This window comes from Protopterus annectens, chromosome 11.part0, assembly GCF_019279795.1.
Source record: "Protopterus annectens isolate FY-2018-M chromosome 11.part0, PAN1.0, whole genome shotgun sequence".
Classification (NCBI taxonomy): Eukaryota; Metazoa; Chordata; order Ceratodontiformes; family Protopteridae; genus Protopterus; species Protopterus annectens.
In genome coordinates, this window is record NC_056745.1 from 832,680,448 (window position 1) to 832,705,334 (window position 24,887).

The window sequence follows — 24,887 nt, forward strand, 5'->3', positions numbered from 1 at the left end:
ACAGTTATAGAGTGCTACAAAATGGCTGTATGCCTTACCATGAAACACAGAATGGCTGGCATGATCACCATCAATAGTACAGGTTAGCCACACCATGCACGAGGCATACCCTGCAGAGACACCATTCTGCCCACTTGTATTAACTACGTATGTAGGCACAGTAAATTAACAGATGTTTGTGTGTGTGTGTGTGTGTGTGTGTGTGTGTGTGTGTGTGTGTATATATGTATATATATATATATATATATATATATTTATGGGTCTACTTTACATGATCGACATTTCAAAAAGCTGAAGACCATATGGCCAAGACCATATGATTGACTTTTGAAATGTCAATCATGTAAAAAAAAAAAAAGAAAAAACACAACAATCACTAACCTTAACATTGCTAGCAGGAGAGCAAGCCCCCCTGCACCCCCCATGGGGGGCTCTGCACCCCCCCCAGAAACTCAGAAACTTAAATATACCAACTCCTAGATCGCACTACAGTGTGGAAGATGGAAATCATTCCATTACACACTGTACGGAGATACCCGTTCCACATGGTCAACATTTCAAAAGTCTATCATATGGTCTTGCCCATATGGTCTTCGGCTTTTTGAAATGTCGATCATGTAAAGTAAACCCATATATATATATATATATATATATATATATATATATATATATATGTATATGGATTCGTATCACTTCATTGAAAGACCATTTCACTGACACCCATTTCACTGAGACCAAATCACCTAACGTTCATTTCACCTAAAACTCATTTCACTGGTAGGTAGTACTGTAAGGCAAGTCAAAGGTATAGCCCCTTTTCCCCACTGTAATGTGATCCTGGTGTTAGTTTATATAGTTGGGGGGTGGGGGGGGGCATAGCCCCCCCCCCCACCTAGTTGGGTTTTACCAAATAATGTAAAACAAAACCAGACAACAGAAAACCAAATTAACTGGGAGGCTGTGCCCCCACACCCTCCTAACTGCATATACTAACACTAGGATCGCACTACTGTGGGGAAAAGGACATATACCTTTGACTTGCCTTAGAGTACTACTTGTCAGTGAAATGAGTTTTAGGTGAAATGAACTTTAGGTGATTTGGTCTCCGAGAAATGGGTGTCAGTGAAATGGTCTTTCAGTGAAGTGATACGAATCCATTAAATATGGGTCTACCTGACAACACCGACACATCACAACACCGACAACGAAATCACCGACACCACATAACCGACAGTTCACAAACACGAAACCTCACATGCCCAACACACCATAATACCGCCAATCAACAAACAAAACAAATCCCCTGTCCAAAAAGCACACACACAACACAAGCTCACCAAAATCCTTACAAACCCACACTAAACCTCACATACACAACTATCTACAACCTTAACCCAAACCCTAACCCTAAGGTCCGTCACTCTCACCTAACCCGCGCCCTAACCCTAACCCTAACTCACTTAACCCACCCCTATCCCTACAGACCGTCAATATCGCACACTTACCTTACTCGCACCCTAACGTCCGTCACTACCGCATACTTACACAGCCTTTTCCCATGTTGGTGTTCTCAGCGTCGGGGTTTTCATCCATCGGTCTTCTCAGTTGTCGATCTTCTGGCGTCGGTGTTGTTATTGTCGGCGTTCTAAGCTGTTGACGTTGTCAGGTAGACCCATATAGATATATATATATATATATATATATATATATATATATATATAAAATATATACACACACACACACACACACACACACACACACACACTCACATGCACCTGTAAGTATATAGTATGTTTAGACAAACACAGTGCAGAAAAGTAAGTATCACTACTGCTGTTGTAACTGTGCGGTACTGTGCGTGTTCCACATTTGTACTTCATTTGTTCCATCAAGTAAATGTGAGCTAAACTTACTATGTTACAATTCAAAAACGCTGTTTAGTATTGGAGGACAAAAGTCACATTTTTATGTATTTATTTTATTTTACATTTGTTAACCGGGAAAGTCCGACGTGGAACAAAGCCGATTTTCAGCGGAGGCCTGGAGAGAAAGGCTTCAGATGCATGTCTTTGTAATGTGGGAGGAAACTGAAGCACCCGGAGGAAACCTACACGAATGCAGGGAGGACATGCAGACTCCGCACAGAAGGCACCCCAGCCGAGAATCGAACCGGAGAACCTCTTGCTGTGAGGTGACAACATACTAGGTATGAGCCTAAATGCCACTCACTCTCTTCGCAGAAGAAATCTGGACAAAGTCAAAAATAATTTGGGGTCAAAGACCCAAAAATAAGGACATGTTTTAAATATTGCTTTTATAAACTTAGACGTTTGCCAGAATAACAGGACTTGAGTTGGCATACATTTTCTGATGGATATGATGTCTGAAACTCAAATGTTTTCATTTTTAGTGACTTCAGCTCTCAACAGTTTGCCACAAAAACACAAATTTAATGAGGAGCAGACCAAAAAATATGAGACAAAAATCTGGGCATCCTGTGAAATTCTGGACCATTAAGAGGTAAAGTAATAGTGTACAGGAATCTATAAAACAAGACAAAGTTGAAAGCTACTCTGAAATCTGTAGCCCATTTTTTGAGCACTAGGCATTCCCAGACTGTAAGTGTTGTTGCAAGCAGTACCCATTAGAAACAGAACATTTTGTATAGATAGATAGATAGATAGATTAGGCGTGTGTGTGTGTGTGTGTGTGTGTGTGTGTGTGTGTGTGTGTGTGTGTGTGTGTGTGTGTGTGTGTGTAGGAGAGAGGGAGAGAGAGGCTAAGTTTAAAACCGTCTGTCTCTCCATCACCCATGTATAATTGATCGACATGAGCACAATCCTGTTACATGGCCTTATGCACTTCAGTGTGCATAGCTGGCCATACTGTGTAGCTGTTGACACTTTATGCAGTGCATACAACATTCTAAGCACTGTCAGTAGATGTGTGCACAAGTGCACTGTTGAGAGCGCAGCTTGATGTTTTATAAACACTACTTCATTCTCCTATCTTGGTCACTCTGTACACCTCTATGTACCACTCCAGTTGTCCAAATGCACTTTCCTACTGAATTGAGGGGGAGCACATACTACCACCTGTGCATCCTGCCATGCAGGCATTCCCAAAACTAGTCCTACTTGCAGTACTCAGTGTACAGCAGACAGAGCCCTGTGGCATGCCCTTTGTAGGTACTATTAACCATTCATTTCATTTTATGAATACTGTGGCTGGCATCAATGAAGAACAGACAGCCTCCACTTTGCTTTTGTTTTGCAGTTTGCAAGCAACATTTGAAACAGGTGAGGGGTACCCTCAGCTGTATGATTATATGACACTGTGTTGTATACTCACATTGTTGAACCTAAAGTGATTGAGCATATATCAAAACTTACACTATGGAAAACACAACAAAAAAATGTAACTTTTTTTTTGCAGGGGACAAGCTTTTTTCCTCTCGACATGAAAATCATTTGACAACTAGAATGTAAACTAGTACACTACATGGTTCTTTAATGCGTATTAGTGAAATTCTGTCTTAACGAGCAGAAGAGATAGAATTTGTAGCTTTAGTTATACCTGACATTTTTATTTCCCTAAACTATGCATTTGTATATTTCTGTATGCCTAGAATATTTTATATTTCCTAGTCCATGGCTGCTGACTACAAAAAAAAAAAAAAATATATATATATATATATATATATATATATATATATATATATATGTGTGTGTGTGTGTGTGTGTGTGTGTAGGATTACAAATGTTTAGGGATTATCATCAAGGTCTTCCGGCATAAGCGTACTCACAGACATGCATTCATCTCCCCAGGCTGAGAAGCCTTCTGGCATTCATTTTTCTATTTCTGAGTCACAGTTTAAAATTTAAGTATGCCATTCAAACAGCCCCTCAGCTGGATAGCTATTCCCAGTCCACTATTAAACTAGTAAAAAACAATGCAGTTTTACGATTTCACTTAGCACATAATGGATTGCAAATTCGTTTTTCTCCTTGCATGCCATTTGAACCTAAAAGTAATTTTGCTGAAATGTCATGGGGGTAGTAATGGTCAGTTAAGGGTTTGGGGAGGATTAAATGGATATGGCTTAAGTCATAGTCATCTCTTCTCTTGACTTGCTGCCTGTAAGAGTTCAGTGACGAGTGGTCCCAGACTAGAGTAAAGGAGTCAACGTAGCATTTGCAGCATATTGTTTAAAATATTTTATGTTTGTCTTCCTGTAATTGAATTTAAATTTCAGGAGGCTTCATGCAGTCTGCTTTATATAGTCTGAGTTAATTTTGTTGTAGCGTTATCTTGTATGTTTACTGCACAGTTATATGGCAAACATTTGCATCAGTGGGAACTAAAGAGTACTGAGGTAATGCAGTATGTGTGTGTGTGTGTGTGTGTGTGTGTGTGTGTGTGTGTGTGTGTGTGTGTGTGTAATGGGGCGGGCTGAACTGTACAGAACAACTTGTTACTTAGGATGGAAAAGTAACTATGACTTCAGTCTGTAGTGAATGTCAAAATGAGCTGGAAATCTATGTTAAAGCATAAAGGCAGATGTACTGCAACAGCCTACATTATGCTGTGTCACAAACTCAAATGTATATCATTTTTATGAGTTTCCGGTTTAACACATGCAGATGTGTTTTACATTTAGAATACCAGACTGAAATACCATTTTTTTGTTCTGTGGTATTTGGGTTTCAGTAATGTTCCACTGTACTGCTAAGTTTTATTTTACATTGCAAAGTAGCTGACTTTTTCTACTGATAATGTGTCTAAAAAACAGGTTTTTGTTAATCTACCCCCTTGCCAAAGCTTCATATAATGTTTCACTAGTGCTTTGTATTAGAAGCTTCCATTGTTTATCTCACTGATAATTTATCAGGTAACAGGAAGGCGGAATGCATGCAAACGTGAATTGACAGTAATAGTGAGTCTGAGCAGAAAGAGAAAGATTTGTTCAGGTATTTTAACGCCTGCTTTACACTTGATTGTCTGCTTCCCTGTAGGTTTTGTGGATTTTAGTGGGCCCTGTACAAAAAGAGTTCAACTATCCCCCTGTGGGAAAGAGTCTGTCTTCAGCCTTTTGCTGTGGTGATGCAGGAAACAATTTCTAAGTAACAATTTCTGGAACATGAAGGTTGTTTCTGGTTCATAGGTGACGCACTGCATTTCTTTTCCACTAAGATGGAAGCTACAGAAATGAAGGTACTGTTTTGATTTGTACAGTCTGACCTTGGTAATTAAGCAACACATTGCACTGTATACTGAATGAAGTCATTCTATTGTGTAGAGTTGAACACTTTTACGCATTCCTTAAATACCACAAATGTACAGGATACCAAAATGTTCCTTTGGAAAGCAGGGGTTTGAAGTTTTCACAAAGAAAATATTCAAACTGGATGCATATGGCATATGAATGTGAAGTCATCTCCCCTTTTTGGAAAGAAATTATTAACTTCATTCAAGCTTTATGGTCAGGCAGATATAATATTTCTAAATGTTTAGTTTTATTTAATGCTGATTCCTGAGATTATTCCAAAAACCGAAGCGCCCCCTCTTTGGTCTATTCTTGCTATAGCCAGAAAAGTAATTACTAAAAGTTGGAAAAGTAAAGTTTCCCCCTCTAGTGTTGAATTTATTAGTATGGCAAACACTGTTTGCAGTAGTGAACTGCATACCGTAAAGATGAGAAATTCTGATGTTACACATTCATGCAAATTTTGGGTTAAACTTGAAGACTTGCTTGAAAAATATTAATTGTTGATATGTATACCTTTGATGTATTTGATCAGCTGTTGTCTATGTAAATAGTTTTATAATTGATTCATCTATTGTTTTAAAACCAAATAAAATTTAAAAAAAGAAAATATTCAAAATGCTCAACTGTATTTGGCATCATTAAAATTATATAATTTATATTATAATAAGTTATTTATTAACAACATGTTCCAAGTTATCTGGTGTATAAAATGTAGATTTTAATAGCAGTTCATTCAAACTTTTTATAATGAGCAATTTAGTTTAAAAATGTTGGGCAGGTGCTTGCTTTTTACACATTTCTATACTCCTTAACATTGTGCAAATTCTTGCGTGTTCTTTTACAGTAATATACGTTTAACTGTTTTGTGCTTGTAAAGTGTACATGCAACTGGTAAATTAGGAAACAAATCTCACCTGTCATGATTCTCTGCAAATGGAACAAAATGCATTGGTGGCCAGTGGGTAGTGCTGTGTTTGTTACAGGAATAGGCTCGCATGTTACAGGGTACAGGGTACATGTAGATCTTCATTAATGACTGTACTGTCAAATAAATGCATTTTGTCAGCAACTGTAAATTCTGTCTTCCTCAGGTTTACAGACTCCAGCACATCAGACAGTTTGAATATATACCTTCTCTTAATTGATGCTGACATATTTCTGCTACTCAGTCCTTGGACTACATTTTATTTTGGGATGTACACTTTACATTTGTAGAGGACCGTGGCAAGTAAAAGGATAGCAGGAAAAAATCTTTGAGGCTATAATTCTGTGAGTCCTGCCTTTACTTAAAATCTTCAAACAGTAGTTTGATATATCAGTGGAAATACTAATATTAACACTGGCACAGAGTGATTCATTAAAAATGTTGTTTTAATGGAAAACTGCATTTTCAGTGGGTACTCAGCCAGCTGGAAAATTGCACTTATTTTTTGCACCACAACTGTGGTAGCCTCAAGAGTTTTTTATTGATTGGGCTCAGAGGCCACAGATCCCTACAAAGGAGTTTGTAAGGGAGATTCGGCTTCCTACACACTAATTGCTGTTATACTGTACTTTCAAGTGTTTGTTTACATTTGCTTTTTTGTTTTGTTTTGTTATGCTTTCCATGTGATTTTAAAACCAGAAATAGCCATCTGACAAAGGCTGTTTGCTTGAAGAGGAGATGAGGAGAAAAAAGCTCATTTTACCGTAGCTAAAATGAGGTGGGATTGGAGTAATTTGTTTGGTGATGTAATAGATAACTCTCGTGTGAATTTGTCAGTTTCTGAGATATGCCACCAAAACTAAGAGATATAAATTTTTGCATGGCAATGTTTACTGAGTTATTTTTATACTCTGCTAAAAGTCAGTAGGATATTTACAAATGCAGTATGTTATTGCGGAAGCATTTGGAAGGGAAAATCTGTTCAAGAAAATATTTTTATACATGCTCAAGCCTGGATCAATTGAAAATGAAGCTTTAAAACTTGGTAGGGTTAATTAAGCAACAACCAATGACGTGGTGTGGTATATTGAAGATTTACCCATGGTTGGTGAGGTTTAATCGCGAGGACAAAACCTGAGTGATTAAATAAAGCCAACCGTGGGTAAATCTCAATATACCACAACCACAGAGTCGGTTATTGCTGTTATACAATGACATTATTTAAGAAAAAAAAATACTTTTATTAAGTAATGTCTTTGTATAATGGCACTGTACTGTTCTTCTCCGGCTGGTGGTATCCTGCTGCCTTGTTTTGATGTATTGCACATGTGTATTGGACTTGCATATCCAGTACATCAATGCTTTGAAAAGGAAGCAATGGAGAAAAGAAAGTATCTGTTGCTCCGTTTTCGTTTTTCTTTTTTTTGTTTTTAATTAAAAAAAAAGTTTTGGCTATAGGGGTAGGAGAGAGAGAGATAGAATGGTGGAAATGCAAAGAAATCGAGTAACGTGTCTTTAGTTTTAAGTGATATATCTGATTTTCTTTGTATTTCCTCCATGCTGCCTCTCTGGTATGTTTGGAGTCTGGACTATAGATTTTTTTTTTTTTTGGTTAAAAAAAAAAAAAAAAAAGGTTATGGAATATACGAACGGAAAGAAGTCCGGGTGACCGAACCTTTTTCCGTTGGTATATTCTAGAATTTACAATGGGCACGCTGGTTGGGCTGGTCAATCAACGTGCTCGTTTTCGAATGTTAATGGCCAGTCGTATAATACATAAGTAATTCAGATTTACAAAAATGATAATGCTGTAAGAATATGATATTTTGCAGTATACTAAACTGGAGTGTGTAATGTCATTTTTTTATGTTATTAGCCAAAAGAAAAAAATCAAAAAATTTAAATTTAGAGTCTCCAGTAGTGAACCAAGTTATTTGAATCATGGATGAGCTAGAGAAAGAATATAGACTTACTTATCCCATGAGATTTTCGTAGTGATGTATGTAGAAGATCACCATGGAGAATGTATAAGGATGTCTTTGGTGGTCAATAATGAGAGGTTAAGAAATGAAAAAAAAATACTGAAATAATTGATAGTTCTTTCTCAGTTTTCTAAGCTGGATTTGGTTAACAAAATAAGTTAAAAATCTGTCATGAAATTAAAAACAATACCTTTCAAGTGCAAATAAGTATACTTAAGTTTGTCTTTTATACCGTTAAGTAGATGACTAGTGGATCTTCTTTAATTTAGTTTGTTAAGAATATTTAAGCTAATACAAGAGTCTCAGATGATTGTACCTGGGAGAATAAATGTATGAGTGATAACACTGTTAAAAGATACATCAAACAGTTGACTGTTTAATCACAGTTTATAGGTTCAACGTGTATATTACTATGGGTGTTAATTAATGACTGATGGATATTAAAGACTGTTATGTAAGTGAGATTTGTATAATATAAATAAAAAATTATTTATAAATAAAAATAATATAAATTTTGTTTGCAATGAAGTTTTATATTAAGAAAAAGGATAAGATGTATAATTTCACTTTTGTTGCTGGAGAAATATTAATGGATAGTGTCAAAGATTGCTTATTGAAGTACCCCATAATAGAATGACATAATATGCCAAATGTCTGCTCCATTTAACAGTATAAATCCTATCTAATAATTAAATGGTAGATGACCAATATCAGCGTTTGATACCCGTGAAATGTGAAGTAGCTGAATGACTGAGCGGTGGAAGATGAAGGAGAAATGGACTGTACCAAGTAGCTGTGAAAGATGAAGGACTGTGCCTTCTCATCACTCTGTGCTTTTCTAATTTGTCAGGGATTGAAATACTATTTTGTTTCTGATTGGATGTTCTTCGTGTTTAACTGTTGCAGTCATCACACTTGGGGTTATCCGCTTCTGTGAGTTCTCAGGCTGCTACCGAGACCCGTATGCCGCAAGACTCTTCTTTGACTAAGGATCCTGTGAATGTCTCTACCTTGGATGGGTCCAGAGCCACTGAACAGGCACTGGCTTCCAAGGAAGTTCTTCGCGCTGCCGGTACTCGACACAAACCGACGACTTCTTTTGCGTCTTCAGTTCTTTCAAAAACTACTGAGTTTTTAAGGCCCAGGGTACGAACTACGCCTAAGAAAACGATGACCCAAGCGCATGCACCTGCTTCCATGCCTCACTCTCAAATGCTTAAAATGGCGGAAGACCTTATCATGCTTATTAGGGGAAGCCAACCTTACCCTTTCATAAGAAAAAGAGACTTGTCCCCAGCAGTTTTATCTGACCAGGAGGCCGATAACGCTGAGGTTTCTGAATATGAAGACATGCAACCCTTGTCTGCTTAAGAGGATTCAGATGCAGAGGAATACATTCTGCCTCTCCTCCAGAGGATTTTTCATTTGGTGAAACCCTACATACTTTTAAGGGAGCGTTTCCAACGGGAATGGCAGGACTATCCTCAGTCCAAAAAGAGACTCAGGGAATTCTTAGATTTACCACAGCAGAGACCTTTAGCCCTTCCTCCTGTCTTGGATGCTGTTGATGATGCCTTTATGGAATCCACTTTGACTCCTGACACCCTTCCTCCTGCTCCCAGGAAACCTGACAGGTATTACAGAGTCCCTGACTCTCACAAATTCCTTTTCAAAAATCCTACTGCTGATCCAGAGGTCATCTCTCAAGGACCTAAAGGAATTAAAGCAACCACAGCTAAGAATCCCACCCCCTCGGACAGGGATTCCCGAGCTTTAGACAGATGGGGTAAAAAAGTATACACCTCTGCAACTCTTGTAATTAGAGCACTAAAATGTCAGTTCCACATGCTGAAATACCAGCAACATACCATGGAACTCCTCAAACAAAAAATATCTACTTTTCCTGCTTGTGCAGAAAATAAAGAATTACAAGATCTTATGCATTCTGCAAGCCAAGTTACTAAACACACCTTGCAATGTGGCTTTGACACCCTAGAAGCATCTTGCAGGGCAGCAGTCACTGGTTCTGTACTTAGAAGGCATGCTTGGCTTAAGGAACAGACCTTGCCACACCATGTCAAATCAAAACTATTGGACACACCATTGAACAAAGACAATTTGTTTGGCACCAAGGCAGAAGAGGTCTTAAAAAAGATGGAAGAAAAAGCTAAATCTATGCAGACAGTTAAATACTTCTTACAGGTCCAGCCTCCGAGGTTCAGTAGGCATTGCCCCTCCAAGCACTGGTCCTTTCCGGCCCCCTCCAGGCCAGCTCAGCCAACACCTAGGGCAAGCAGACCCCCCCAGACAGCAGTCCCAGGGAATGCAGAGATTTAAACAATGGAGTTCCTCCACTTCAAAAACAGGGAGTGCTAAGCCACCCCCCCTTATGGAAAGAACTCACAATGACTTTACACCTCAACCCCTTTCCTCTGCCAAGCTACTTATGCCCCTAGGAGGAAACCCTCATCCCATGCAAACAGCTGGGCCTCTATTACCAATGACTGATGGGTCCTCAACATAGTGTCCCAGGCTTACAAATTTTATTTCCACTCTACCAACCCCAAAAGGGTTCCCAGATCTTCCTCCAAACTAGTGGGCAGAGGCCAAAAAAAATAGGTCCATTCCCTGCTCTCCATGAAGGCAATACAGCCTGTTCCTGCAGATCAGATAGGCTAAGGTTTCTATTCCAGTCTTTTCCTGGTACCCAGAAAAGAGGGCACCTGGTGCCCAATTCTCGATCTATTAATTCTAAACACCTTCCTGGTGATACCAAAATTCAAAATGCTCACCCTCCAGCAGCTTCTTCCTATGCTTTCCAAGGCTGCTTGGTTAGCCACCCTAGACCTGAAAGAGACCTACCTACACATCCCAGCCAGGGAATCTTGCAGGAAATATCTACGTTTCAGGGCAGGATCTATGTACTTTCAGTTCTCTGTGCTTCGTTTTGGCTTATCCACTGCTCCAAGAGTTTTCACAAAATGCCTGGCTCCAGCCGTTGCTTTTTGCAAACAAAGAAAAATTCAAATTTACCCCTACTTAGATTACTGCCTGATTCAGGCAGACAGTCAGGAAAAGCTGTTACAACACATGACCTTTGTAAAGGACCTACTGACCTCCCTGGGGTATACTATGAACGAAAAGAAATCAAAACTAGCCCCCACCCAAAAAATTGTATTCCTGGGAGCAAGCCTGGATACAGCATCCCAGATGGCATTCCTTACTCCAGAAAAACAAGCCTGCCTGACAGGCTACTTCTCTCAACTAGCCACCAAAACCCAGTTATCAGCAAGGAAAATCGTGAAAGCTCTAGGGTTCATAGCCTCCTGCATTCTACTCATTCCATATGCCAGACTGCATATGAGGAAGCTACAATGGCACCTAAAAAGCCTTTGGTGTCAACACTCTCAAGACCTGGAAACTATCATACCTATGATACCCTGTCTAAGGAAAGATTTTCTTTTGTGGGCAGCAGCATGCAACCACAACAAGGGTATTCCCTTCTCACAACCACACGCTGCCCAGACCCTCACCACAGACACATCAGATTATGCCTGGGGTGCACACATGGACGGCAGATGCATTCAGGGCCATTGGAGCCCAAATCAAATAAATCTGCACATCAACCAAAAAGAGATGCTAGGTGTTCAGCAGGCTCTGACAGCTTTCAGACCCTTACTCTCCCTGGGGCCTCTAGTGATCAAAACAAAGAACACCACAGTGATGTGGTATATCAACAAGCAGGGAGGTTCATAGGTTAATATATTAGTACTATGCTAACAGCCCTTCTGGGCCATTTTAAGCCTAGCCAATTACCCCATGTGAGAATCAAACCCTGTACCTTGTAACTGTAAGGTAAACACCTTAACCATTATGACAACCTCCCACCCCTAACTCACTCTTATCCTATCTGCAGGCTCGCCATGACCCTTTGGCACATGGCTTCAGCCATGCAAATTCAGTTGCTAGCACAATTCCTGCCAGGATCCCTAAACTCTCTGGCAGACAGCTTAAGCATAAACCTGCTAGACCCACACAAGTGGCAGCTAGACCACAGAACCATCAACCTTGTTACCTAGAAATGGGGCACCCCGAAGGTGGACCTCTTTGCCTCCCACAACAATCACCAGCTCAGCATGTTCTGCACCAGGGAACCTCACAGCAAGGCCTGGAAAATGGATGCTCTATCCTTCCAATGGATAAACTCTCGATCTATGCATTTCCCCCTCTATCACTAATTTCAAGGGTACTGCTCAAAATAAGAGCGGAAAAACCAAGGGCAATGATTACCCCAGACTGGCCACACCAGCACTGGTACACACTGCTGCGCAGCCTGTCATCCCTGCCACTATGTCACCTACCTCAGATCCCAACACTCCTGACCCAAAAGAATGGAGAATTAATTCATCCACAATTGCAGACCCTGAACCTGGCAGCCTGGCTTATTCCCTGACCTCTCCTCCAGCTGCCAGCCTAAGCAAACAAGTCCTGGATGTTATGCGTGAGGCCAGACGCCCCAGCACTAGAAAATCCTATGCTGACATCTGGAAAAGGTTTTGCACCTGGATCCAGGCTAAAGGAGCTGAAACAGCTCAGGCCTCTCTACCTCTCATCTTGGATTACTTAGCAGACCTACTACAGAGGGGCCTATACTTCTCTTCTATTAAAATTCATGCCTCTGCCATCTTTGCTCATTACAGCACAGAGCCACCTCTCTTCTCACACCCTCTCATCAAACAGTTCCTAAGAGGGGCTAACAATTTAAGGCCACCCAGAAGAGCTCCTACCCCAGCTTGGGACCTTAACTTTGTGTTGGAAAAACTCATCCTACCCCCCTTTGAGCTTGCAGCTTCAGCAGCGTTAAAATTCCTCTATTGGAAAACAGCTTTGCTTCTGGCCTTCTTAAGCTAGAAGACTTTCAGAGCTACTAGCACTCATGGCTGTAGAGCCCTTCATCATTTTCCATGCTGACAGGGTCTCCCTCAGGACTAGCCCAACTTTCATGCCTAAAGTGGTGTCCAGTGTGGCTCTCAACCAATCAGTTCATTTGTTCACCTTTTTCCCTAACCCACAAAACAAGGAGGGAAGAATTCTGCACTCTCTAGATGTGCACAGATAGGTCAGATTCTATCTGGACAGGACTAAATCTTTTTAGGAAAAGTGACCAATTGCTAGTCAGCTTTGCAGCGGGGGCAGAGGCCAAGGCCATATCCAAAAAAACAGTCTCCAAATGGATAGCACACTGCATCCATTTCTGCTACAAACACCATGGGAAACCACCCTCTAAGGGGGTCAGGACATATGCCACCAGGCCAACCTCCACCTCTGCAGCTTTTCTCAGAGGGGTTCCCACCAGGGACATCCTAGAGGCTGCAACATGGACTTCTGTTCATACCTTCACCAAGCATTACCACCTGCCTATCTTCTCCAAATCCAGGGCAGGCTTTGCAACCGCAGTCTTGCATGGCATCCTAGCCAGCCCCCAGTCTTCTTGACTGCCTTCACCCTTTTTTCAGCTTTGGGAATCAACCCAAGTGTGATGACTGCAACAGTGAAACACGAAGAACATCGTACAGTTGTGTACACGTACCATAAATATAGATGTTAGAGTGTATTCACAGTTGCAGTCCTGGATGTCCTTCAAGAATGCAACTGCAGTCATAACATATGGGTTGTCCTGCCTCAGGCAGCCCTCGGGCGGCTGGAGTACATAAGCATCAGCCGACGCCATTTTCTTTAGTCTTTCTTGCCGCGCGGTGCCCGAAGCAGAAGCGGTTCGCAAGTGCTGGTCGGTCAGCTCCTGTATTCTTCGATTCCGAAGTCATCAAAAAAGCTAAGTACCCCGTTGGGGACCTTTTCTTGCCTCAGCCGATGTCAGAAATTACTGAAAAAGTTAACAATTGTCTTTCTTGTGGTAAACAAATACCTCATAAGGATTTCCACTCTTACTGTCTTCCTTGCCTTGGCCCAGACCACGACGTCTCAGCCTGTGTAGCCTGTACTCGCTTCAACAAGCGCACTCTCAGGCGCCGGGCGGAGTTCACTGAAGATTTTTTTCGGCGAAAAATTTGCTTATACAATGCCGTCGGAACTTCCGATATCGCAAACTCCCAAGAAACGAAAAGACCGGGACCGATATCCTCGGCCCACGTCTACCACCAACTCCACGCCAAAACCTACCACGAGTGCTCCGGTTCCCCCTGAGACGGTTTTTCCACCGCTCCGAACTGAAGACACCGCATTACCGACAACTCCGATTCCGGATATCACTCCGACGCCAGTTATTGATTTTCCTCCGGATACCGAAACCGAGGAAATGCCCGAGACCATTGCTGTAGATAAGGTCACTCCTCCACGTGGAGCTGCCAGGCCTCCTATGGCCATGTCTATTAAGGCCTACACTAGGGCTAAGGCAGCCAGCAAGACCAAGCATCTTACTGCTAAAGCCTTACCTCAGCCTACTCCAGAGACACAAATTATGACTATGGCTGCTGACTTAATTTCTATGGTTAGAGGTTCACAGGCCCATCCTGAGAGAGGATCCCAGCCTCCTTCTGATAAAAGGCCCCGGGTTGAACCCTCTGACCCTATTCCTTCAGATGAAGATTCTGAGGACTCTGTCCACTCTGATGGCCAGGAAGAGCTCTTCCAGACCTATGAGGACTCGGATGCAGAGGATTCCATCCTCGGCCTCCCCTCCTGAGGATATTTCTTTTGGGGAAGTTCTGCATACCATGAGGGAACATTTCAAGTGGCAAGGCCAGGAATATTCTGATTCCAGAAAGCCTTGAACTTTCCTTAAAAAGCCCCAGCACAGGCCCTTAGCTATTCCTCCTGTGCTTGATGTTTTGGATGATTTATACTCTGACTCTAGTGTTACCCCTGATTCTCTTCCTCCTGCTCCAGCTAAGCCAGACAGGTATTACAGGGTCCCAGAAACACATTCCCATTTATTCAGGGCCCATACTGCTGATTTGGAAACTATTTCTCAGGGACCTAAAGGTGTTTCAGCTTCCACCTCTAAAAATCCTTTGCCCTCCAACAGGGAAGCTAGGTCATCAGAGAGATGGGGTAAAAAGGTTTACACCTCCACTACTTTATCTATGAGAGCTTTGAATTGCCTTTTTCATATGTTACAATATCAGGATTTCCTGTTAGAAGATTTACAGAAAACATTGGCCTCTCCTGATCCTTTAGACAGGAAGTCTTTGCAGGAAGCTGTACATAACTCTCAGCAAGTAAGCAATCACTTCCTGCAGTGTGGATATGATGCACTGGAAGCTTCATGTAGGGCAGCTATGACAGGGGCAGTCATTCGTAGACATGCATGGTTAAAAGATCAACCTCTACCAGATCATGTAAAGGCAAAACTTCTGGATGCACCTTTGGAAAAGAACAAGCATTTTGGTGCTAATGCTAAGGATGTGTGAAAGTCCATCGAGGAAAAAGCAAAATCAGTTCAGACGGTGAAAGATTTCCTCCAGGTTCAACCCCCCAGATTCAGTAGGAATTGGCCTTCAAAAAACTGGTCCTTTCCTAATCCTAAAAAATTTCAAAGGGGTAAAAACAGACATGGCCGAGGAAGAGGACAATACAGAGGTCCTTACAGGGGATGACAATGGCAGCCAGCAAACCAAAGAAGTGACACAGGGGTTTCACCTGCCCCACAGCCACAGTCTCAATGACTTTCCTCTACTTCTGCCTACCAGGGAACAAATAGAAGCTCCCTTGGGCGGGAAATTATCTCTGTTTGCAGACAATTGGCACAGATTGACAAAGGACAAATGGATTTTGGACATTATAGACCGAGGTTACAGGTTCCATTTTCATACCTTACCAAGAAAACAAGGCATGCCAAACCTACCACAAAACCAGAGGGCAGAGGCTATCAAGCAAATCTCTCTGCTGACTCGGATGAAAGCAATAGAAAGAGTTCCACAACAAGAACAAGGCCAGGGGTTTTACTCAAGACTGTTCCTTGTTCCAAGAAAAGAATCTCAATGGAGACCAATACTGGGTTTGTCCGCATTAAACACCTTTCTCATAGTACCAAAGTTCAAAATGCTGACTCTACAGCAACTCCTTCCCATGCTGGGCAAGGGGTCTTGGCTGATTACTCTGGACCTCAAGGAGGCATACCTGCATGTCCCTATCAGACACAGCTGCAGAAGATACCTCAGATTTCTTGCAGGGCCAGAGCATTATCAGCATTGCCATTTGGCTTATATACTGTGCCCAGAGTATTCACAAAATGCCTGGCTTCAGTAATGGCTCATTGCAGGCTCCAGGGGATCCAACAAACTGATGTTGACAAAAGACTTGGACTATGTCATACGATTACTTCAAGCTCTGGGATACACAGTCAACTTCCAAAAGTCAAGACTTCAGCCATCCCAGCAAATAATCTTCTTAGGAGCCAAATTAGACACAGCCTCTCAAATGGCTTACCTAACAGAAGACAAGCAAGAGAAGTTAACTCATTATTTCAAAGGTTTGGCAAAACTTACCCAGATGACTGCAAGGAGATTCCTACAGGCCCTGGGTTACATAGCATCCTGCATTCTCCTGGTTCCATTAGCAAGACTACACATGAGAAAGCTTCAATGGTACCTAAAAAGCCTATGGTCTCAGCACGGCAACAACTTAGAGACAACCATACCGCTCATTCCATGCCTACAAAAGGAATTCCTATGGTGGGCCTCGGCAAGCCAGGCAAACACAGGTATGTCATTCAAAAAACCACAGATAACACAGACCATGACCACAGATGCCTCAGACCTTGGATGGGGGGCGCACATGGAAGGCAGGTGTATACAAGGACAATGGTCTCCAAAGGAAACACATCTGCATATAAACCAAAAGGAAATGCTGGCAGTAATGCATGCCATCGAGGCCTTTCAACACCAACTTCAGCAAGGCCATTTACTGATACGGACAGACAACACCACTGTGTTGTGGTATATAAACAAGCAAGGGGCACCCATTCTTACCCCTTTGCAGACTGACAATGCATCTTTGGGAAAAATCACTGAGCCTAAACATTCAGTTACAATCCCAGTTTGTTCCAGGCAAAGACAATGTGCTGGCGGACAACCTAAGCAGGAATTTCACAGATCCACACGAGTGGAGGTTACATCCGAAGATCTTCACACAGCTCACTTCGACATGGGGCAGGCCAGAAGTAGACCTATTTGCCTCTCACCTCAACCATCATCTACAAAAATTTTGCTCAAGGACATACCATCCACAAGCTTGGAAAATAGATGCTCTCTCATTCAACTGGAACTTCCTCAAAATCTATGCATTCCCACCTCTGCCACTGATGACCTCAGTATTACTAAAGATCAAAGCAGAGAGACCCAAGGGGATCCTAATAGCTCCGGACTGGCCAAGACAACACTGGTATCCACTACTACGGAGCATATGTCACACCAAGAAGTGGGCCCTTCCCCAATGGCCTCTACTTTTGACTCAACACAACTTCAAAACAGTGCATCCAAACCTTCAGACACTGCAGCTAACAGCCTGGGAGATCCCATGAATAACCTCAACCTATCTCTCTCCAAGGAAGTTCAGCGGATACTAACAGAGGCTCGAAGACCATCCATTGTTCAGAAGCTGTTAGAGAATATAGAAATGTATTCTAAAAACTATAGCTAGGGAGTTGGATAAAATTAAAGTAGGGGTTATAAATAGGGTAGAAATAAAAGAAAGGGAGATATGGTTAAGAAGTAATAAGAATTATTCAGAGGGACTGACAAATGTTTAAAGTATTGCAGAATGGGGGATCTCACGGAACAAGAAGAGGAGAAGCTGCAGAATGCTAAACAGAAAGTAAGGGATTACTTCGATAATATAAATGAGTTTAGAAAGATTACTGTTAAGCAACTGTTTTTTGATAATAACTCTAGAAAACAAAAATGCTTAGCACAACAACTCTGGCAACAGAAAGTAGAAAGGGCTGTCACCAAGCTTAGAGACCTACAACAAGGAAGATAATAAGAGATCCTGTTGAGGTATTACATATATTTTGAAATTCTGTGAAGGTCTGTATAAAGCAGAGAAATATGGAAATCAAGAAAGGTATAAATGGAAATGTTTATATAAAAAATTAAATATGCCAAGGTTAGAAGTAGATAAGGCTCAATTACTAACAGGATAGGAGGAGATGAGATAAAAATGGTTATGTATAACCATTCCACAGGAAAGTCCCCAGGAATAGATGGAATTCCTTGGAAGTTTGGAAGCTGTGAGGGGGAAAAACGGATAAAAGATCTGGAAGGTTTTTGTTTAATGGTATTTTAAGAGGAGAAGTACCAACATCCTGGAAGCTGTAATACTTAGAGCATAAAGACCCATCGGATCTAGCTTTATACAGGAACATTTCAATATTAAACCATGATTATAAAGTGTTTATATCTGTAATTGCTAAAAGAATGCCAAAAGTGATGTCAGAATTGATAGATATAGACCAGTGTGGTTTTGCGGAGGGGAGGCAAACATTTGACAACATTAATAGAACATTGATGATCCAGAGGGAAGCAGAATGTAAGAAAATAATGCTGTTTGTGAGTCTTGATGCAAAGAAAGCATTTGACAGAGTAAGGTAGGACTTCATGAGCAGGGCAGTAGAAGTATTTGAATTCCCTGGTAAGATTATAAGGTTGAGTAGAAGGATATATGAAGGATCAGAGGCAAAAATTGAAGTTGGTGGGCTCCTCTCTGATAATTTCTGCTAGAGCAAAGGAACCAGGTAGGGGTTTTATCTTTCTCCTTTGTTGTTTGCATTATATTTAGAAGCATTGGCAAATAAAATAAGGGACTTGTATATTCAAGGATATAATTGGCATGACAGTCAAGAAAAACTGGCTGTATTTGCAGATGGTATTATTTTGGGAACACTACTAAATCTCGAACGTTTGAAATCACGGATTTCAAAAGCTCGAGACCATGTAGCCGAAATCGCACATTACCGAAAGACCAGAAGCGCGAAATTCAAAATCCCGATGATAAGGGATTTTGAGTTAGCACTTCTGGTGTTGCGGTTCAGGTAAGTATGTGTGTGTAAGTGTGTTTGTGAGGGGCTTTCGTGTGTGTGTGTGTGTGTGTGTGTGTGTGTGTGTGTGTGTGTGTGTGTGTGTGAGGGGCTATAATGTGTTGGTGTGAGTTTGCCTTGTGTGTATGTCTGTGTGATCTCGGAGTTGGAATATTAAAGTCGGGGTGTGTGGGGGGAATAGCCCCCACATAAGAGTGCAGGGGTGAAGCCCCTGCTTATCTAGTGTAGGGTGGTTTGTTTGGTTATGGGGGGAGGCTGTGTATATGTTTGTGTGTGTGCTGTATGTATGTAGTACTTTCGCGATTTTGAATTTCGCGCTTTTAAAATGTCGGTAATGTGTGGTTTAGGGATTTTAGTCTCGGTATTATGGGCTTCGGGATTGTGTGGTTTCGGTATTAAGTAGTGATTCCATTATTTTATACCTGATAAAACCAGAAACAGACATTTCAGTGTTGTTGAACTTTTTGAGACAATTTTAAATCTTTTCAGGATACAAAAATTAATGGAGCTAAAACAAAGGCAATAGCTGTGAATTATGTACCCCCACACAAATTGGTTCAGCAATATCCATACTTATATGGCATGATAAATGAAGTACTTAGGAGTGTGGATTAAAAAATATTCCAGTGTGGCAGCTAAGGATAAGTGGGAAGAGACTAAACAAAAGATAATACAAAAATTGAGAAACTGGAAGTTAAGATACCAGCAGTTAAAATGATGTTTTTAGTTCCTTTAAGCTTATAGACAGGTCAGGCATATTTTTATCTGCCAGAGGAGGAGTTGTGGATAGCAATTAATAAGGAGTTTGTCTGGGATGGAAAGATGGCAAGAGTCAAATGGGATAAGCTGATTTTTTCCAATAGAACAAGGTGGATTGGGATTACCTGGTTTGAACGGGTATTTCATAACACCTTTAATTTAAAGTGGGAAGGGGTGATGATGAAATGGGGGGGGGGCTCAAGAAACAATAAGAGATTGGGATTTTGGATGTGTATCTTTATGGAGAATAGCAATAATGATACAGAATATTATATTTTTAAAGTAGCATAAAGTATTGAGCTAAGCCAACAGGAGAAAGGGGACTCTGCCAATAGGAATTACTGCAATTAGGATACAGACAGTAGACAAGGGGGGGCTGGAATTTATTGGAGAAAACTGACAAAGGAATCAAGGTATTGGGAGAAAATAACTATAGAGAGAAAGGTAGTAGAATGGGAAGACACCAAGAATTTATTTGGATTGCAGGTTAAAGATTGCCTTCTCTATCAAGGATTGATATCATAGTTTAGGCAAAGAGGAGGGTCCCAAACGAAAGACCAGCACTGGTAGAGTTTTTAGTAAAATTTAGAACAGAAGCTGCTGTTAAAAAAGGAATAATTAGTAGAGAGTATAAAATGTTGCATTATAAATATAAGAATCAATCCGAGGGGGTTAGAAAGAACTGGGAACAGATATTGGATAAACGATTCACAAAAACAATGGGGAATACATGTATGCCTCCCAAATATGTAACAAAATCTAGAAGATTTAGGATTTTTGCTTGGAAATGTTTACATAGGTATTTTTATACCCCAAGTAGACTCCAGATATTTTTTTTCCTCTGGTAGACAGCAAATGCTGGAGGTGTGAAGGAGAAGAAAGATATATTTGGGAACAAACTGTAAAGATTCCCTGAAGAGTACTCAGTCAGAGATATTGTGTGAGCAAACTGGAATATCTAAGAAAATGATTTTTCTGAGCTGTCATACAGAATCGGAATTGACTAGACATAGTAAGGCCTTGCTGCGTCTAATTATGATGGCTGCCAAAAAAGCAGTTACTTGAAAATGGAATTCAAAGTCTAAGCCAACTGTACAAGAAGTAGTGAATATAGTAACAGAATAAAACAACTGGAATTGGGATCTTTAGAAAAGGGTAGGAGCAAATTACATAGAAAAAAATTGGGAATTAATGGAACAATGCATACAGTGGAAGAATAAGGTTTAAAAGAAGACCGGATTTAAATGAGCTATGTAATGTTTGACTGACAATGATTGGGTAGGTTATAAGTGATGTATAATGTTTGCAACTAAAGTTATGTCAGTATGGTTTGTTTTCATTTATGAAATGTAGAATTGTATTTGTCATAAGTGATAATTTAATAAAGATGTTTCTTGTTTAAAAAATGTTTTATTCACACTCAAATGTCATAGGAAGAACCTGCTTTAGAGATGCTGCTGCACATCTGTTCAGGTACTTCATATACTCGTACACATTGTTTTCTCTTCCTTTTCTTTTATTTGTTATCCCAATGATCTGCTAAATTCTCCTTTACCTCTACTATCTGTCTGCAGTGTGGGCATTCATTTTCATAGCAACATTTCTGAATGCTGGCATGGAAACGAGCTACAACGTTTGCTGTCAGGAACTGAACATTTACTACAGTGCTCTGTGCAGAAGTTGTAGCACGTGGCTTGGTGGAGTTTTTTTATTTTTCAGTGCAGAAACCTTTTTTTTTGCTTCTCAGTTGGAGCACAAGCTCAGAGGGTCTGGTGCCCCAACAAGTGAAGTAAGGAGTGCCAGATCGGTGAACAGATTTTTCTTTTGTGTTCCACAACAGGAGTACAGAGTCAGAGGATCTGGCTCATCTGTAAAAGAGATGAGCAGCAGATAAGGGAATAGACCTTTTCTTTTTTATTTTTTTGTTCTTAAATAGTTGAGAAGCATCAGATCTGTTTAAATGAACCAGCTATGGCTGTGGATTTTGGTTAACCATTTCTGAAATTCAGCTGTTTTCTGTAGGTATACTCTAAAGTACCAGTGCCCCATCTAACCCCCTAGTGGTATGGGGATTTGTTATTGCTGTTATAGCTGGCACATGATCCGATAACATCAGGTGTGATTCAATTTCCTGCAGTAATTACATGTGTTCCTTAGTGATATGCCAACTATTCAGCATTGTCCAAGTGTAATACCTTTGAGCACGATATACAAATCCTTTATAGGAACCCTTACTAACTTGGTGATATCTTCAAAACTAAGTACCCTTAGGTATTTTTGTAGGTGTCTGCCCTCTTTTTGTACCCAGTCATTTCTCAAGATTCTTTATCATCTCCCTCTTCACAAATTATAATCCAGTGTCCTGGTATCAGTAATATTTACACACACACACACACACACACACACACACACACACACACACACACACACACACACACACACACACACACACACACCATGACATGGCATCCATGTTTATCTCTTTTCTTTTCCTTCACTTTTAATTGGAGTTCTCTGTCTGTCATTATTACCACTCCCTTTTCCCATAAACCCCCATTATCTGCTGCATATTCTGTCACACCACTTTTTTAGCCATAATAGATGTTTCTTGTCAGTTAAATGTTTCCCATGGAACATTATTTGTACACCTCATTTATTTAAATAAAGTAAAACCTTCTGTTTTTTTCTTGTCATCTGTTGAGCCTATTAATGTAATATGATATTAGTTTTAAGTGAGACATTTCTCCTGTTTTTTCGTATCCTATTCCTGCTTTTTCATGTTGTGCATTTTCTTTCATTTCTTTTTTATACCTCATGATTATATTTGTTACTTTCCAAATATATTCTTGACAATATTGTCATTCACAGCTTTGTGCTAATAAAAATAGAAATAATATAAGAACCAGAACTATTACCTATATACAAAACTAGACATGGAATATGTATTACATTTGTCTGTTCCTTAGCTTTAAACTGATGGTAACTCATTTACTTACTTGTGGGCTGCATGCCTTACCCAGAGGCCACTGTGGTGCAGCCCTAGGTGCGAGTGTGTGTGTGTATGTGCCTTCTGTGGAAGGTTTGGTGCTGGGCTGCCACTCGATACCGTAAAACTCCATTGCCAATCATTCTGTGGAATGTCGTTCTGTTGTGGCAACCCCTAACCGGGAAAAAACGAAAGAAGATGCTGCATGCCTTACCCCCTTCCTCTCAGAGGGCCAAATTCAAGCCATCCCAGTATATCCAACTTATAGTTTATCTCAGAGGTTTCTCTGGGTTTTATTGCTATTAATAATATGTACATTAACCCTCCTTATGTTTTAATTCTCCTTGTTTATTTTAACTGTAGTAGATATAGTAATAAACTGCATTTCTTACTCACTCCAAACATGTCAGATGTAACCCCTTACCATTGAGTGGTACCTTCCTGAAATCATCCCCTTTATTTTATCACCTGTGTCCAGATTTTCACATTAGTCTACTCTCTTTAAGTTGACCCACCTTTTTTTAGCATCACTAAGTACAACCGATTAAACATTACGCTTGTCCACATATAAGACAGAGAAAAAAAAAGTGTTTTCCTCATTTTAATATGAGCATGTTAAGATATAAGATGTCTCACATAGTCCTCTCAACTATTTATTTAACTTGGGATTTGCTTCCCCATCTTTGTGGTATATCCTTCGATTTTGATTGATTGTCTCATGTGAGAATATGCTTCACCAGTAATTGTCATTTAAAGTTAAAACTTGGAGACAGTTCCATTGTTGCAGATTTGTCAAATTTTCCCTACACATTTTCCAGAACAAATGAAAGTAAATGCAGAAAACAAAGAGAGGGTAAAAAAACACAAATGATTCACAATATATTACAAGTGCTACTGACATCAGAGAGCTTGTCAGAGCACTGTTCCATAGAGTGATTAACAGACAGTTGTTAAAAGTGTCATAAATCAGTCTTGATTTAAATTGTTTATAAAAAATAGAAGACAAATTCTGTTCATGATTAATAGATGCTCCTGTGTTTGATTTGCTTGCATAGGCAGTCATGTTTTTGAACATTCCTGCATTTTTCAGAAACCTTTCCGACACCCTCCTCTGTAAGACAGAAAAAGGTTTCACTGACTGTCTGTCCTGGGGTGTACTAAATCGAGTCTCGAAGCTTGTTGAATGTCACTAAATTTTTTGATCAAGTTAATGTATTAAGTACTTTGTCACTTCTTCTATGTAGATCTTCCAAAGATGTTCAGCCTCTCTGTAGGTTTTAGTACCCAACAGGAAAAAAATTGCTGGATATTGCTGTTTAAGTTTCTTTACAATTTTTAATAACTGGCAAAAAACTCTTCCTTCTCTATTTGGTTATTGGTGAATAATCATCATCTACAAAGATGTGAGCAGTTAAAATTTTTGCTACTTTCTCTTACTTCCACAGCATTAATAATATGTCACCCATTTGTTGAAAAGGTTGTTAATATACATCCATCTATACTGACCCCTACAAAATGTTGGCACAGAGTAAATTCTTTGTGATCTCTTTATACATGTCTTCTGATGGAGTCCAAATTACAAAATCTTATGAAATATTTGCACTTCTAATCCTCCACTGTTTCTGTTACACCTGTGGTCTTTAGATTTTTTTCCCCTTTATGATCTAGATCCTAACTATTCTTTCTAGAAAAGTTCTTCTTGCATTGCCTTCTGCTCAATATGTCTCTCCTTACCTCCTTTTCCATTTTGTGCAACTATGTTAATTCATCCAATTACAGTTGCAGTACTTTCACTATATTTTCTCTTTTCTTATTGTAAGTAGCAGTGTATTCAGAACTCTGCTAATTCTGAAAATCTTGATGTACCTACTTCCCTTGTTCTCTTATCTCCTGTTGGGATAGTCATTGCA

The 24,887-nt window shown here is 40.2% G+C and overlaps 1 protein-coding gene across 5 annotated transcripts in view; it reads left to right on the top strand.

Annotated features, from left to right (window-relative positions):
- DENND2A (DENN domain containing 2A) overlaps positions 1–24,887 on the top strand; it is a 2,268,767-nt gene that overhangs the window by 426,242 nt on the left and 1,817,638 nt on the right. The window contains exon 1 of one of the 5 annotated variants that reach the window (XM_044088245.1): positions 5,076–5,214. The exons of the other annotated variants lie outside the window; for them this stretch is intronic. The gene's annotated coding sequence lies outside the window, so the exon portion shown is untranslated. Of the gene's footprint in view, positions 1–5,075; positions 5,215–24,887 lie in introns of those variants that run through there. 5 annotated transcript variants of the gene reach the window in all.